This window comes from Amblyomma americanum, chromosome 2 (assembly GCF_052857255.1).
Source record: "Amblyomma americanum isolate KBUSLIRL-KWMA chromosome 2, ASM5285725v1, whole genome shotgun sequence".
Taxonomy (NCBI): Eukaryota; Metazoa; Arthropoda; class Arachnida; order Ixodida; family Ixodidae; genus Amblyomma; species Amblyomma americanum.
In genome coordinates, this window is record NC_135498.1 from 124,381,800 (window position 1) to 124,397,499 (window position 15,700).

The 15,700-nt window shown below is 46.9% G+C and overlaps 1 non-coding gene across 1 annotated transcript; it reads left to right on the plus strand.

Moving 5' to 3' along the window:
• The first annotated feature begins 10,970 nt into the window (after positions 1-10,970).
• On the plus strand, positions 10,971-11,044 carry TRNAK-CUU (transfer RNA lysine (anticodon CUU)). Its single transcript has one exon. It is a non-coding gene; the product is annotated as a tRNA-Lys (tRNA).
• Positions 11,045-15,700: the final 4,656 nt, after the last annotated feature.

The window sequence follows — 15,700 nt, forward strand, 5'->3', positions numbered from 1 at the left end:
GAATAAGTCACAAACGGTCTCCTCGCAGGCTCGTGCATGTGGGCAGTTTTGCCTGGGAAAAACATTTGCCAGATATTAGTTCCCGCCGAGAAGTTCCTTTCAGACTGAATAGCGGGGGCGACCGTTGTGTAAAGGCTAATGGAAAAGAACTCAGCAAAAGAAGGCTTCGTTTCGTTAAACTAAACCGCAGTATTATGTAGAAAAAACTGCTTCTATTGCAGCCTCATTGTCACCGCTACAAAGGTCTTAAAGAAATGCTCTTCAGATATTTGATAACGTTGAAGGTGTTGCAGACTATGTTATTTAAAAATAAATAGCCTGAGTTGTATTTTGCATAAAGGCATCAGGAACTCCGTCCACAGACCTGGACCTGACCTATACCTATCTCTGTGATAATCAAGAATGCGAATTTCCGCAGTTTGCTTACGGCATCCCAAACAGTTAGGCCCAACCATCTCTTGCTGATGATAGTACGGATGGGAAGTGTGGCGAATGCCTCTATCAGGTGATATTGCTTACAAGGTTGTTCAGCGAGCACGTAGAGAGAGCTGAAGGAGTGAGGAAGAGGAGAAAGTTCTGACCAGAGGATTTATTGAAATGCAGACGTTTTTCTTCTTCGTGACAAAAGACGGGTTCTGTCGACATGCAAGAGATATCTAACAACAGAGAACGTCTTGGAAATAAAGAATATTAGCCTTTCTTGCCTTTAAAACAGTTACTATGTTACGCGCAAGGAAACAGCGCTAAAAAGTGCGGCCAATTGAGCAATGAGAGCCCACATATGGCTCCATCAAGCCTCACAAGTCCGAGTCGCCGGTTGCAAACATAAAGGAAAATGATGAGACCACTCACTGGCTTCTGCACGTGAGCACGCCAAACACGGCATGGTGCAGAAGTGAAGACTGCCCTTCAGAGAGCCGTCTGGGTGCAGAAAATGCAGAACACTTTTGTTTTTTTCTGATGATAGAAGTTATTTTATCTTTACCAAGAAGCACGCTAAATGATAACATTGTAAAGCGTATTGTGTCGTAAAAAACTTCTTAGCGCGTCTAAGAAGTTAGCGAGGAGCTGAACATCTTGGGCTCCTTTTGCAGATGCAGCCGTTTCAAGGTTCGACGAAGCAAATTTGATAGGCGATAAAAATGCCCCCCATTTGAAATATTTAGCGCAAATTTAGCAGTTCTCTTTTAGCAGGCCCTCTGATCATAATTTTTACCAGAATACGCATTCCTTCACAGCAGATATAATCGGTGCCTGAAGGAGGGTGCATGGCATAACCATGCACTCTAGTAATGTATTGTGAGCAGGTATCTTCATGGGATGTATATAGCTTAACTTCGTAAGCAAAGAAGCGCTATTGTAAAAAACCTTTCAGCCTATTTTGTTCCCTTTTAATGATCCCTTCTCGCCGCCCGCTTAACGTTATTGTATGAGTTTACAGTACTGAATATTGCTGTACATTTATACGCCAACAGATATCATAAGAACAGAGACGCTTCTAGCGGCGAGCCCTGGTGAATAGACGCTGATTACAGTCATTTATATATTAATTGATCAACACTCATTGCATTTATGCTGCAAAAACGTAATTCACCTGCAAGCGGAGTGTTGTATGTTAGCTCATTTGCTTAATTAAGCACATATTCTTCTGCGACAGTTCGCTTTACAAAAACGTCGTTGGGCCCAAAGTGCGTGTTTGGACTTAATGTATTCGATAAGATGCTCTGCGAACGGAACTCTATGACATCACTATTCTTTTATTTCACTATGAAGGAAAAGGCCGTGTCTTAAACAAATGAGGGCGGAATACGCTTGCTTTTATCCATTCTGGTAACTGTCTTTCGTGTGGCCAGAAAGCGAAGTCTGGCTTGTAAGGAGCGTCAGTTGCGTATTCTAGCCAGGCCCCTTTGGAATACCAGCTTTGCACAGTGGAGAAAACTGGCATCATTAGTATAATATTGCACGCATCTAATATACCTCGAGAGAAATAATATAGTGATAACTACGACATCGTCCAACTTCCCTTGTGTATGCATGAGAAGTGGCGCGTACCAAATAGTTTTGCACGCGTCCTGGTACACACACATTGTACCGCAAAGGAGCATTTGCAAAACAGCCGCACTGGTACTCTATATTGCATTATCCATACGCACTATAGAGAAAACTTGCCACAATTTGAAGTTACTAAGCATTAAAAGTAGGCTTTGCACCCCCGGGGGATATAATTGCAAGCAGCCTTATACAAGCTGTGGATACCACATCGGCTGAGGAAGCAGCAGTCGCACCAGCAATATCAAAGAACAGCGAGGCAACGGTTATGTCCGACTCACGAGCAGCGGTACGCAATTATATCAGAGGTAGCGTTGGCGCACCGTATTGGGCACCTCCCAACGACGGGAAAAGAGGCGACCAACACAGCTGCTCGAGCTCTCCTCCTCCGAACGTCTGGCAAGCAGCCTCTCTCTGACACAGTTAACAACCCCTCACCCTTATTAAAATACGCAGAAATTACGGTGTACTATAAGATCATACGAAGTAAATATCCTCTTCCTCACAAAACCCTTAGCAAATTTAAAGGGCACATAATCAGGCGACTACAATCCATAAATGATGAGTAAATGGTATCCAGGCACCTAGTATTCGTCCTGCCCCTTCTGTGGAGCAGTTGGCACAATTTTTCACACAGTTTGGGAAAGTAAGAGAACCCAGACTTGGACTGTAATCACAATCTGACATACAAGCGTTGGGCGGCAACCTTTCATAGTAACAGCCCCTTCGAAGAGAAATTGCGGGTTGAGAGGCGTCGGATTATGATGGCGGCCAATGGGTTCTCCTTCTGAACTCACCAAGAATTTATGCTCTTAATAAATGTTTTTCCTCCTCCTCCTCCTCCATTATGCTCGAATGGCTGTCCTCGGATTGTAACCTGTCTCGCTAACTCACATTGATAAGAGATCTGAAATTCCCGTTTGAGCGGTGTATAGAAGGGGCTCGAGTACCGCATTAATTAAAGCCTGAGCTACTAAGCACATTTGATACGTGAAGTTTCTGACCAAGCGCGGCTAACCTGTGTAGAATATGCGAGTACGGCATGCACATCGCAATGCTCTTGGACGTCATCCTGAATAAGTTTTATCGCGGATAGCTCGTGAATGGGTGCTGCTTAGTTTACCTGTTCATATAGAGCGCGGCTATTTACGAACGCAGAAATAACGCCTGTCATATTCTACTGATTCACACGTAGTGATTCTGTTCGAGCATAAACCTGGGCGAACAGTTGCGGCGCCTCAGAATTTAGGAGAAACATTCCTGACACTTTTTGACAATAGAAATTAGCACTTGTTATGTAACCATCGTTTGAAGTTTTTATTTTGCACATCACAAGATTGGACAACAATGGGCCATATCGGTGTACAGTGGCGGCAGTGTCACTGCAGTTTCTCCAGGAATGTTTCGACAACACCGCTACCGCAGCGAGGTCTATCCTGCAATTGAGGCTGCAGCGCCGGCACTAAGCCCTCTTCCTGCTTCCGGGTTATGTACTACGGCGCGGTAGCCTTCCTCCGGAGCGGCTCGGGCTTCCTGCTGGGGTGATTTCTCCATGCTAGTGCTCTCTGCAAACGAACGGATTGTGTCATTTGTCATTAGCAAGTTGCCATTAGCTCTTTCTCTATTGCAGAAAATAATAATAAAGTTACTTCGATTATTCCCACACTTGCTTGCCGCATTTAAAAGCCCAAGCAGCACAAGTAATTGGCCCTACATTGGAACTGTATTGGCAAAGCTGGCCCTAAAAAGGACCAGGATCGGACCATCCTGTTCCAATAATGGGCCGACGACCTGTGCTGCTTGGAAGGGTAGTGTTTCTATTGAAGAGACAAAACAATATTATGGATTGATCACTTTAAACTATTTACTTCCTGTTGTTTTAGTCGTCTAACATATAGCTTAGACAGATCCCTCTGATTTAGCTTATACGAGGAGATATTTTCGGTGCTATTACGTCATCCTGCAATGGCAAGAAAACACACGCCGCGCGTGAGCCTTCACAGTGCCGTAGACACTTCTCGCATCAACCACAAGTTTCGTCGACATCCTATGTTGCAAGTTGTTTCTGCTACGCTATAAAATTCGCCTGTGCAAAAAAAAAAGCTCAAATACAATTACCACTGTGTGGAGATAGTTTCAGCGAGGGGCGTTTGAGCTAGCATTTTTAATTTTGCATATTCTTCATTTCGGCTGCTCAGCTGAGGTGCAAAGTATTTGTGCTTTCGCTCGGAACGTGGTTGTATTAAGGCCACTCCCCCCCACAATTTGTCATGCCGCGTTGCAAACACTTCATGCGTGACTTCACTGCATGCTCACGAATAAGCGTTGCTTCTTACACCAACCTGATCTTCGCAAAAGCGGCAAACGTGTTTTAACTGCTGTCGCCGTGGAACAGACGAGAAGGGGAAGCTTGTATGATTTAACCAGGGCCTACAGCTCGGCGCGGAAGACAAAAATCTCTTTCTGGCGGAGATTCTGTAGGACAAGCTTAAAGCGGCAGCTGCTGATGCGGCTGACTTTTTAGATTTACTGGTAAGAGCAAGCCCACATATTCTGTAATTAATCATATGCATTAAAAAGCTCGAATGTTGAAACAAGATTTCACTATCGTCCCGTATTTTGTTGCGCCAGGAAAAAGCGGACGTCCCGAAGGGTTGCCCATCATCCATAGTGTGTTACGAATAAAGCATTCGCGATGATTGTTTGCAGATCTGGTAGCATTGGCTGATTGCCTAGCACGAGCAGAAGGCAATCATCTTATCGCCCTCGAAAACTTTCTAGGTTATTGTCAACCAAGGAAAAAAAACATGTCGTAGCTAATGTACTGCATTTGTCCTTAAAGCACGGTAAGTTGTTCACGCGAAAGAAAAACTGTCATCATGAACACGCGCACTTCAGGTATTGTCAGCAATCAGCGCATTCTACCTAGACATGCTGAGTAGCACGTCTCATACTAGAATATATTTATACAGACTGCGTTTTCTGGTCTTCTGCGGCTAAAATGCGTTTTTTTATATAACTGTTTTCAATATTAATTGGTTTTTTGGGGAAAGTAAATGGCGCAGTATCTGTCTCATATAGCGTTCGACACCTGAGCAACGCCGTAAAGGAAGGGATAAAGGAGGGAGTGAAAGAAGAAAGGAAGAAAGAGGTGCCGTATAGCGATCCGGAATAATTTGGAACACCTGGGGATCGTTAACGTGCACCGGCATCGCACGCCACACGGGCCCCTTAGCGTTTTGCCTCCATCGAAACGCAGCCGCCGCGGATGGGGTTCCAACCCGGGAACTCTGGATCATTAGCCGAGCGCGCTAACCACTGAAACACCGCGGCGGGTCATTATTGTTTTATCAAGTTCGGTTTCCCGCTAACATGAACACATCTACGTTGGGCGGAGAAATGCATAAGTCATCATACTGCGTGACCATGAGTCTTATATGGTGAGTGCCCACTAAGCTGCAGACAATGCAGAAAAAGCAATGCTCTCTGCCATGGCTTTTTGAAAGCTTAAGGGTGCTAAGGCAAAGCCACTTTCCGCTCTGTAGATTTGTCACAGAGCTGCGCATTGTCAACCGTGCATACCACTGCGATGTGTTTTGACCACTACTCTCTGCGATGTGTGATTACGTTGAACCATATCTTTTTGATAAAATACGACACAGATAAAAGGGGATTTGTGGAAATGCCATATTAACTTTTCTGTGTATTTGATGCCAAATTCTTAAAACCACGTTCACAGCGATAGTCATTTAAAGATGCTAAATATAATGAATCTTACAATGCATTTCGGTCACGCCACACATCATTATCGCTGAACGCAAAGATAGACGAGGAATATAATTGGACGCATAAGACGCAGCTCGCAGAAGTTTTACACGCAAATGAGGTACACAGGGCTGTCGATCACGTATTTCGAATATCAGCTTGTGAGCGATATTGATTTTGTTGACTTTTTGGGGTGGTGAACAACGCGGCTGATATCAATTTGAATGTATACAAGACATGGTGATATCTGAGGGCGAGTTTTTGTAGCGAAGGCTATTTTGGCCGCGAACTCGCACTTTCGCCGAGCTCACATTCCCACCGTGGTCGCACTGCAACACATCACCAACACGTGACTGGTCACGTGATCAACCACGTGACGAACCCCGTGACAACAACTAGCCAGACAACGAGGCCAACCTGGATTTGCAATCATGATTAACCAAGGCTAACCAAGCTATCCCTCAGCTTTTGCTACGTATATCCTGGCATAGCAGAGCTAAACCACTGCTAATTTTTATTCAATTCGCCCTCACTTTCTGACGAAGAAAATGGCTCCTACTCGTTAGTGTGTAAGAATTCAGCAATATTTGTTGGCTTCAATATGTGTTCCTCCCATTTATTTTCGGTTGTTTCCTTGAGTTTTTGCACGACTTCTAGAACATTACTATTAGCCCTCAACATCTCCTATGAAGTATATATTGTCCAGAATGCATAAAGCATTTCTTTCTCAACAGGACCGTCATACAAAATCAAGTAGCCTCACGATCGCAACACGAACCAATAAAGAACAGAATTTATGCAGTGAAAAACAGGGAGAAAATGGACGCTGATTCTAGGAATACGCAAAAGTTTTAGGCCTATTGCGGAGATATTTCTGGATGACCGCAGACAAGAGCGACGCAGAGGAAAACGGCAAATACGGCCAAAGCTTGCTTCATGATCTCCAAGTAGCGGTCAGCGCAGGCAGCACAAGAACTGAAAATACAGCCAAGGCATGTGGTACTTTGAGAAAGAAATTCATAACACTCATGAAATGACTCAGTTTGTTAAAATCTTACGTGTTTTTAAACAGAGCTTGAGCACCATTCAAAAAATAAAAATCTCCGGAATAAGGTAACCAAACTTTTTTCTTCCACCTCAACAATCTATGCGCTGCTTGCACAAGATGCAGCCACTCTCCATGGTATTATATCCATGGCAACTTTAGTGGTCTGAGCTGGAACATTGTAGCTGCCGTAGGAAATGTTTATTCTTTCAGGAACTCCACTAGTTTGCGTTGCCAAGCTCCAAAAGTGAAGCGCGTGTAGAAAAAATTGCTGGAGGCACTTAGATAACTCTTAAAGGCGGGAAGGCGAAAGCGGTTTGCAATCTTTACCCAAATTATGATGTTTCGGTGACATTAAGATGATCTGACCTCAATATCACGTGATATCACAAGGTCAAGTGACCTAGGCGGCGATGTAAGGGACGGATGGTCACCGCAAGTATGAGCCATAAAATGCTATCGCCTTAATACATGCTACAGTATTCATTTCCTGCCTTCCAGTGGTGACTGTAAATCGTACGGAGTATTTCCTGTATGCTGTAGCAGAAGTATAGAACCTAGACCCCAGTGAGGATAACGAAAATATTCCCCAGTTTTCCTAAGTGTCGATACCAGTGGGCGTGAAAATTATTTCCTACGCGGCTCATCATAAGCGTACACGAAGGAAGAAGGGGGACGGCCTTGTTATAGCTCTCTATTAAGTATATCAGGTTGTATTAGATGCCTGAAATAATATATCAGTCATGAAACATTTCTCCACGGTGTGAACCTGCAGCTGCTAGGTTCCTCGTATTTGTCTCGACAGTCAAGTTACTGTAAGAGCAGTAAAGGCTTCTGGTTTGCGAAAGCATGCACCACCTTGTCCGAACCAAGAATTTTGCTCAGAAATCAAAAACGGATTTCTCGGGTTGCCGAACAACGAGGTTTTGGTTGTCCCTTCAGTCGAGGACTATATCTGCCGAGCGGGAGTATGCACGCTTTTATAAATCATGATGAGAAGGCCTGATGTTAATCAATTGTAGAAACTCCGCAAAATATTTCACAATGGGCACAGTCTTATGGCATCCAATAGTTATTACGTCGAAGCCCAAAATTGCTTTACGTACAAAAGCATCAGAACATTATCATTACTTTGCAAACATGATAGCAGACGCCGTCAGGTGTATATTTATGACACGATCCTGTACACATAAATGTTATTCAGTGTACATCTTGTGTAAGAGATAAAATGACTGTGATGTAGAAAGACAAAAGATTCTGCTTTTTATGCATCCGCATGGCTCCCCTATGGGCAACTTTCACTCCTGCACAGTTGCGTGTTTTTGATTGTTCACGTGCAGAAGCTACTGACTGCTCCCATCATATCCGTTTGTGTTTGTCGCTGGCAGCTCGGCCTTGTGAAAGTTCCTCGTACCATTTGTGGGCTCTCATTGCTCGACTGGACGCACTTCTTGAGCGCTGTTTCCTTTATATAGTTTTCAGCAGTATCACTTTTTGGACCGAAGAAGTTTAAAACTCTGTATTTTCAAGAATTAATCTGTGGCCGCACTTGCGTAGGACGTTGACAAATACCCACATTTTTTCGTAAAGAAGAACAATGTCTGCAATTTAAAAAATCGGCTGATCACAACGTTCCGCTCCTCGTCAAGTCTTCAGCTGATTATGCGTATTCCTTGAACAAACTCGGAAGCGATTTGGCATGGTACCGGCACACACCAGAATTACCATGCAATTCATTGTAAGCAATAGCTGGACCTACTATACCGCAGGCTTTGTGTAAACATTTACGACTCCCAAATAAATGGCGGAACCTCGCCTTGTTTATGTTAAGAGTCTTAGGTTTCGCTCGGGAACAAGACAATGGACGCAGTTCCTGACGGGGTTATGCACAACAATTTTGGTGCAATATATGTTTAAAAACCGTAGTCTGCCCGACATTCAAAGGTATTATATAAGCGAAGACCATCTCTACAAGCTTTTTCCACCTGTAGGAAAGAGGCTAAAGCAGACGAAATTCTTTAAAAAGAATTCTGCTGTTTAGTTTAAACAAGCGAAGCCTTCCTGTTGCTTAGTTGAGTTTGCAATACCTTTTAGACAACAGTTACCACTCGTCGCGCTATTCGAGGAACATGTTGGCGAGAAGTGTTCCCCAGGCACAACTGTTCACAAGCGGGAGGATGTCAGGAGTCTGCCCTAGACTGTTTTAAGCATCTTGTAGCAAGTAACCTCAGTATTTCATTACGCGTGTGCAATATTTTTTACGAATGAGAGCAGTACCGTATACTTCAAAGGCTAGCCTTATACTGGACAGGGAGAAAAAAACGTGGGAATCAAATTGTCTGCTCCTCACCTTCAGACAAGAGGCTGGTGAGAATGCTTGGTGATTTGCCGTTGCTTTAGCGCCCTTTTATTTCCTAAAGGCATCTGTTCTCTACAGTGCGGCTAGCTTTAAAATAGATACTAAATAAAGTCGTCCTAATATACTATTGAAAGGTTCAAGGCTGCACTTCCGTTTGCGCAAAAAAAAAAACCGTAAAACTGACGCATCTGTCTGCGTCCTTGATGCGGATGTAGCTTCTTATAGCTTTTAGTTCAGCCAGAAAATATAAAAGTCTAAACGTCAACGGCCTGAGGTCAGGAAAACAACAAAACCCAATGGTTGCAGAAAGGCGGCGTAAAACCGTTACTTCTGTTGTAGAGCACACTGGTAACGTACTGGCATTACCCGGAGAACGTATGAGGTCAAAACCTTCATGAAGTGTAGCCACATTTTGAACCATGATCGGCTTGCCAAGTCAACAGACTGCACACAAAACGTTTTTACTTCTGTCAAAGCACCCGGTTTTAATCGGCGGACAGTCAACTTTCAGGGCAGGGTTGCAAGCGCCGTAAAATAAGCTGAAAAAAAGTAAGGAGGAATCAATGTTGAAGTAAAAAGAAGAAAAGACACTCGCGCCAAAAATTCCCGCTTGATTTCACGCTAAGAGAAGAGTTTTCGTAAAATCGGCTAAAGTTTACTAATACTCAACATGATATCTGTCTTGCGTCCCTATGTTATATATATGGCGCAGTCTGAAGACGTCTTAGCAGAATGGATTCGGATATACCGACTTCAATTATATAATATTTGCCTTAAGACCTTCTTCTTTTGGTTTTATTCTTGGCTAAATCGCAGACTTTTTGCTCTAGCAAATAAGGTTGCTTTTAAAAAATCAGCATTGTTACCCGGGCGTAAACACTGCCCAGATTGATATTGAACTTGGCAATTTACATCAAAACGTATAACAGCAAACACAGCATAAAAAAAATTGTTTCATAGGTGCCAGCTCAGGGTTTCCAGGTAATTTAAAGAGATTGCCATTGCGAATACGATCATCACTTTGCGAATTTCATGTAGTTTTGAACTATGAAAGGAAGAAAAGAACAGAATTTTAGATCATTTTGAGTGTTTGTTCTAACAGCGTTCGTTACAGCTTCTTTACGTATGGTGCAGTAGGTGAAGCAGCCCATAAAGTATCTTTTGGCGGCAATGAATGCAATCCAAGTTCAATAAAAAATTCTAAACTTCAGAAAAAAGTGTTTTTAGCCGCATATACTCCCATTATTTGCTTATTGACTGGAGGTCGTCCCAGTATAAACAAGACACCTATGCCTAGCGCACGTTTGTAGCATTTGTCTAACAATGCATAACCAGAACGATGTTTGTTGGAGCCGAAAAATAAATCCTTAAGTTAAGCAGCTCGTCCCTAACACGGCGCAGCATCCAACTCGAACGGGCTCAATGGTTCTCTGAGGCGAGCGGGCGCTACGCTTCTACGCTGGGAGCCATCTCCCATAGAAAATCGTTACAACACAAAAGAATGAATAGAGCGTTCTGATATTCCCAGAGGTATCAAACTGCGCTTGAAGGAATGCGTGTGGACCGTTCGCTTTCCTCTCTGTAACAGTCCGTAAGGGCTAGACATTATTTAAATAGATAACCGTGGGTCTGGGGTGATGGCGACAGGAGCATCCTATTTTCGCCGCTATGGTCAAGGGGCTGGTGAACACTCTTAAGGTTCGCGTACACTAAATAAACATAAATACCCACGAGAGCAGCAGATTGGAAGCCGTCGCCGTAGCTCAGTTGGTAAGAGCATCGGACACTTTATTCGGAGGTCGTGGGTTCGGATCCCACCGGCGGCATGGTTGTTTTTGCTGCACCTTGGTTTCGGTGACTGTTAGCTCACTTCATAAGTTTGTCAAACGGGCCCCTTATTTACTTTACCTTGTCTGCTATATAATATATATATATATATATATATATATATATATATATATATATATATATATATATATATATATATATATATATATATATATATATATTGCCACCTAGTGTTGCCAGGTGGCGCAAGCTGTCCGCGAAGCCGATGAGGTTGCGATCGTGCTATCACGGATCGGCCGCCATTACCGTCTCCTCTTGCCGACTCCAGCTGTTGAAGCGTCTCTCCGTGAGAACTCCGTGACAATTTGGTGGAGGTGCTGGGTACGAGTATCCCATGCAAGAAACCCCTCCAGGGAGCCGTGCCGCCAGCCCTGCGCCGATTGACACCCCGGTACACCGCTTCAGCCGGAGGCTGCAGGGACTTTCACCGGAGCTTGGACCACTCGAGACAGTCATGATACCAGCCACCGGTATTCTCACGCAAGCTGCCGGTGCTACACCTGCCCACTATACCTTGCAGACCCCGCGGGTTCCCAAGGCCTTCCACGGGGACCTTTTCGAAGACGTGGAGGACTGGTTCCTTCACTTCGAGCGTGTGGCTGCTTATAACCAGTGGGACGACGCCGCGAAACTAAGAAACGTCTACTTTAGCCTAGAGGATGGCGCCCGCACGTGGTTTGAGAACCGTGAGGAAGTTCTAACTTCCTGGCGAGAGTTTCGCCGTCGCCTGCTGGAGGCCTACACCAGCGCGGATCGCCGCGAAAGAGCGGAGCGGGCAATCCAGTCCCGCGTCCAGCTACCGAACGAAAGCGTACAAATGTACGTCGAGGACATGACGCGGCTCTTCAGGAGAGCTGATCCTGCCATGCCTGAAGAGAAGAAACTTCGGCACTTAATGAGAGGCGTCAAAGAGCAGCTGTTCGCAGGCCTCGTGCGCAGCCCACCATCTACAGTTGCTGCATTTCTTTCGGAAGCCACAACGATGGAGAAGGTCCTGCAACAGCGTTGCGCCAGTTACGACCGGCCCGTGCATGCTGCTGCAGTCACATCATCGTTTGCCACCATCGGACAGCATCCTGATGATTTGCGGGAACTTATTCGCACAATCGTGCGTGAGGAGCTTCACAAATTTTGTAGCCCGTCGCAGCCTGCGCTCGGTTCCATCTCCGCTCTTGTACGAGAGGAGGTGCAACAGGCGTTCCGGGGCCCTGTTCCTGTGGTCGACGTACCACCTCTGCCTGGGGACTACCACCGTCCGACGTACGCCGAAGTTGCAAGGCGTCCGGCTCCCGCTTCGCCGCCACCAATTCACGCCACGCCTCAAGCCCCGCGGCCCTCTGTGCAACCGGTGCAGTACTTCGAGGATCGTCGAGCACCCCTCCGAAAGGCCGACGTTTGGCGTACACCTAACCGACGACCGCTCTGTTTTCACTGCGGAGAGCCAGGTCATCTTTATCGAAATTGTTATTACCGACGCATCGGCATCCAAGGCTTCCGCACCGACTCACCGAGACCCCGTCAAGGTGAACGACCCCCTGAAATTGAAGAATTCCTTGCGGACCAGCGCAATCCATCCCGAGCGCAGCGGCAGTCGCGCTCACCCTCACCGAGGCGCTCTTCCCCGACACCTCCCGGCTTCTCACGAGCGGCACCGGGCCGATCCCCAAGTCCTCGTCGGGAAAACTAAAACCCGCGACCTTCGGGGGCGAGGTCGCTGGGGGGCGCTGTGCTGAAGACCTCCCGTCGTCGCCGCTACAATCCGACAAAAACCCGCCGACGCCATCACCAGAGTTAAAAAACCGCGTTTCTTTAGAAATACCCGTTTTTATCGATGGTCGCAGAGTAAGCGCATTAGTTGATACCGGGGCCGATTATTCGATCTTAAGTGGACAACTGGCGACCATTCTGAAAAAAGTGATTACCCCTTGGCCTGGCGCGCACCTTCGAACTGCCGGCGGTCATCTGGTTACGCCCAAGGGTATGTGCACTGCTCGCGTTCAGATCAGCAAGTCCACGTTCGTCGTCAGCTGCATCGTCCTGGGCGAGTGTTCTCGGGACCTAATCCTCGGCATCGACTTTCTGCGGGAGTATGGAGCAATTATCGATCTGCGCAACCGAATCGTCATGTTTTCCACAGAGCAAGCCGCCGAACTCGACAACTCCTGCCAACGCAGTGCCGCACTTCGCGTTTTCGCCGACAGCGTCACACTTCCGCCCCGTAGCAGTGTTTTGATTGAAGTCGCCTGTGCTGAGTTGCACGACGCTGAAGCAGTCGCCGAGGCTAATCATTCGCTCCTCCTGACTCAAGGCATCTGCGCCGCTCGAAGCTTACTAACAATTCGCGCTGGCCGGTCTGCGATCCTTGTTACAAATTTTTCTCCAGAGCACCGGCACCTTTTCTCTGGAACTGCGATCGCTACCGCTGAAGCGGTTGTGGATGTTCCGGTCTGCTTTGCGTTCGCGGCAGCGGCCCCTGACGACCAATCATCGCGTGCCACTGACGACCAATCTGTTCCGAATGTCGACATCAACTGCAACCTCCCCGAAGGAAAGCGCCTGGCCTTAGAGCACTTGCTATTGGAGTATAAACAGTGTTTCGCTTCTTCGTCGAAAGTTCGTCAAACGCCCCTAACGCAACACCGGATCATTACGTATGACGACGCTCGCCCTATCCGCCAGCAGCCTTATCGTGTTTCCGCCAAAGAACGGGAAGTAATCCAAAAGCAAGTTCAGGAGATGATTGACGACGGTGTAGTTCAACCTTCCCAAAGCCCGTGGTCTTCGCCTGTTGTCCTTGTTAAAAAGAAGGATGGAACACTTCGATTCTGCGTGGACTACCGTAAATTAAACAATGTGACTAAAAAGGACGTCTACCCGTTGCCCCGCATTGATGACTCCCTGGACAGATTACGGCGTGCTAAGTACTTTTCATCCATTGACCTGAAGAGCGGTTATTGGCAAATTGAAGTGGACGAACGGGACCGCGAAAAAACTGCCTTCGTTACACCAGATGGCCTCTATGAATTCAAAGTGCTGCCTTTTGGCTTGTGCTCTGCGCCAGCGACGTTTCAACGGATGATGGACACTGTCCTCACCGGCCTCAAGTGGCAAAGTTGTCTTGTATACCGTGACGACGTTGTCGTTTTTTCAGAAACTTTTGAACAGCATCTCGTGCGCCTGCGAACTGTCCTCAGAGCCCTCCATTCCGCTGACCTTACGCTGAAGCCCCAGAAGTGCCACTTCGGTTACACAGAGCTCAGGTTCCTCGGTCACGTTGTGAGCGCCGACGGAGTTCGACCCGACCCCGACAAGACAGCCGCCGTCGCCAATATTCCTACTCCGACTGACAAGAAAGCTGTCCAGCGTTTTCTGGGTCTCTGTGCATATTACCGACGGTTTATTGCGGACTTCGCAAAGATTGCAGAGCCGTTGACGCGCCTCACCAGGAGCAACACCTCCTTCGTTTGGACAATAGACCAAGAGACGGCTTTCTCTTCGCTCCGCCAACGCCTTCAGACATCTCCCGTTCTTGCACACTTCGACGAAGAGGCCGACACCGAGATCCACACCGACGCCAGCAATATCGGTCTTGGAGCTGTCCTTGTCCAACACCAAGAGGGCATTGAGAGAGTTATAGCCTATGCTAGCCGTACTCTCTCCCGCGCCGAACGCAATTACTCTACGTCAGAGAAGGAATGCCTTGCTGTCGTATGGGCCACCATGAAATTTCGCCCTTACCTTTACGGCCGCGCATTCAAAGTCGTAACCGACCGCCACTGCCTATGCTGGCTGGCTAATTTGCGAGACCCGTCTGGACGATTGGCCCGCTGGAGTTTACGGCTCCAAGAATTCGACATTACCATCGTATATAAGTCGGGCCGTAAACACGAAGACGCCGACACGCTGTCGCGTGCACCACTCGACTCTTCCGGTCCCGAAATCGACGACGACAGCGGTTTCCTCGGTATACTTAATGCATCGGACATAATAGCCCGGCAGCGGGCTGACACGGACCTCCGACCGCTGATTGACAACCTTGAAGGTCACGCCATGCCTCTACCACGACACTTCGCTCGACGTCTCGGCTCTTTCTGTTTGCGCGAAGGTATCTTATACAAGAAGAACTCGAGAGGCCAAGAAAGAGCTTACCTTCTGGTACTTCCGGCCGATCTTCGCGCCGACATTTTATTGGCATGCCACGACGAGCCCACTTCAGGCCATCTGGGTTTTTCCCGGACGCTCGCCAGGATACGCAACATGTACTACTGGCCCGGACTCTCGGACGATGTCAAAAGGTACGTAAAAAGCTGCCGTGAATGCCAGCGCCGGAAGACGCCACCGCTTAAGCCGGCGGGTTTTCTCAAACCCGTTACTACACCCCGCTCTCCGTTCGATCAAATAGGAATGGACCTTCTCGGTCCTTTTCCGTTGTCACTCTCAGGAAACAAGTGGATCATAGTCGCTACTGACTATTTGACTCGCTACGCCGAGACCAAGGCGATACCCTGTGCCACAGCTTCAGAGGTCGCCGACTTTTTCATGCAAAACATCGTCTTGCGGCACGGAGCCCCTTCGTGCGTTATTACCGACAGAGGCACAGCGTTTACAGCGCAGCTAATCGACCATATATTTAC